The sequence below is a fragment of the Ostrinia nubilalis genome, chromosome 11 (assembly GCF_963855985.1).
Source record: "Ostrinia nubilalis chromosome 11, ilOstNubi1.1, whole genome shotgun sequence".
Classification (NCBI taxonomy): Eukaryota; Metazoa; Arthropoda; class Insecta; order Lepidoptera; family Crambidae; genus Ostrinia; species Ostrinia nubilalis.
The window spans coordinates 2,452,097-2,453,758 of NC_087098.1; positions in this window are offsets into that span (position 1 = coordinate 2,452,097).

Below are 1,662 nucleotides of genomic sequence, written 5' to 3' on the forward strand. Positions count from 1 at the left end.
ATACTGATTACCTACTACTCAGGCCGAACTACTCGCAAGCGAACACAATGAATAAATGAACCAATATGAAACGCCGAGTTTTCTTGACCTTAGCTAATAAAATTAATTCTGAAGCCTTATTACATATTGGTAACAAACCGAAAGCGGATTCGATTTTATTTTTATTTTATTTTTTATTTTATTTTATTACGTATACAAAACAGGACAATGTCCTAAGCAATACAATGACAATATGAATTAAAAAGCAAAACCAGACATTATCCCAAAGCATGTATACACAACATGGAATATTGCCAAGCAGTTGTTGTAAAAATCATGCAAATGAATCTAAGCCTAAAACTATTACAATTTTATTAAAAATATAGTTAAATTAATGTTACAGTCAGTTAACATTTTCTAAAAGGATGCCAATTGTTGACTTTTTGAATCGAGGTAAATTATCATTAAATATATCTATTTTATTGTGATTAGAATCTGTGATTTCGTTGTACAGGCGACACATTCTTACAATAGGATTGAAATAAGAAGTGTTGTTTTTGTAAATCTGAAGAGTGAAGGTGTTTGAGAATGGACAACGAGATCTGGGCTTAATATTCAAATTGATAGAGGAGAGAAGACTAGGGGAGTCTGTGCGTGAGTTTATAATTTTAAAAAGCTGCACCATGTCGTGACACTTACGTCGAGTCTCTACGATTCTCGTACTTACCGTGATATCTACGTGGGCTTTATTATTCCAAACTATTGCCAAATTCCAGTTATTGCCAGATTTATTACAAATAGCATAACGAGGTCGAAAGGTTGAAATTATTCGGGTTTATAGCTAAAGGATTTGTATGCTTGCGGATTGCGGGGTCGTAACTTTGGTAGTTATTGACGTTATTGGCCTTGCACGAAATATTCACCTAACTTTAGCCGTGCAGCAAAATAAACCCAAGGACACGGATAAGCCTTGTTTAACTTTAAAACCTTTTAACCTTCGAAAGTACAGCCAGTACGGCTAGCACGAAAAACTTTCGAGTACAAATCGTTTGCGTATTCGACAAAATTCGATACTTCAATCTTCTAATTAAACGATAACGTGACAATTTTGATTCTCAAAATAAGTTTCGTGCAACCATTTCTCATACTAGTTCACTTTACGACACGTTCACAAGGGCGCTGTTGTAGTTTTTCGTATTAAAATCTTTTGATGGCGATTCGAATACGCAAACGATTCGAACTCGAAAGATTTTCGTGCTAGCCGTACAGTAATTAATAACCCCTACTACTCTTAAGTAATAGCCATTAGTTGAGTCGGTACTTAGAATAGAACATTGTGCGGCTAATATGATTTTGATGAACCACCTTATCTGTCATCTGTTTTTCACTATCCTCCTGTATTACGACCCTTCTGGGTCGGTAATAGCTTTAGGTAATAGCTTAAGCTTTTTTAGACTATTTTTTTTTTGGACGTAGGTAGCCGGCTGGTGAATAGCGTAATACCTACCTACTGTTTTTTCATTTCCTAGGTACTGAAATCTTAGGCAGGCAGGAACAGGTGATAGCTCATCAAGCTATAATTATTTTGATTTGAAAATACTTTTATCATTCCAAGGACATAAAATGCCAGTGTTCAGCTTGATGAGGTTTCATCTATTCATCCAGGGTGAAATAAAACGAGGG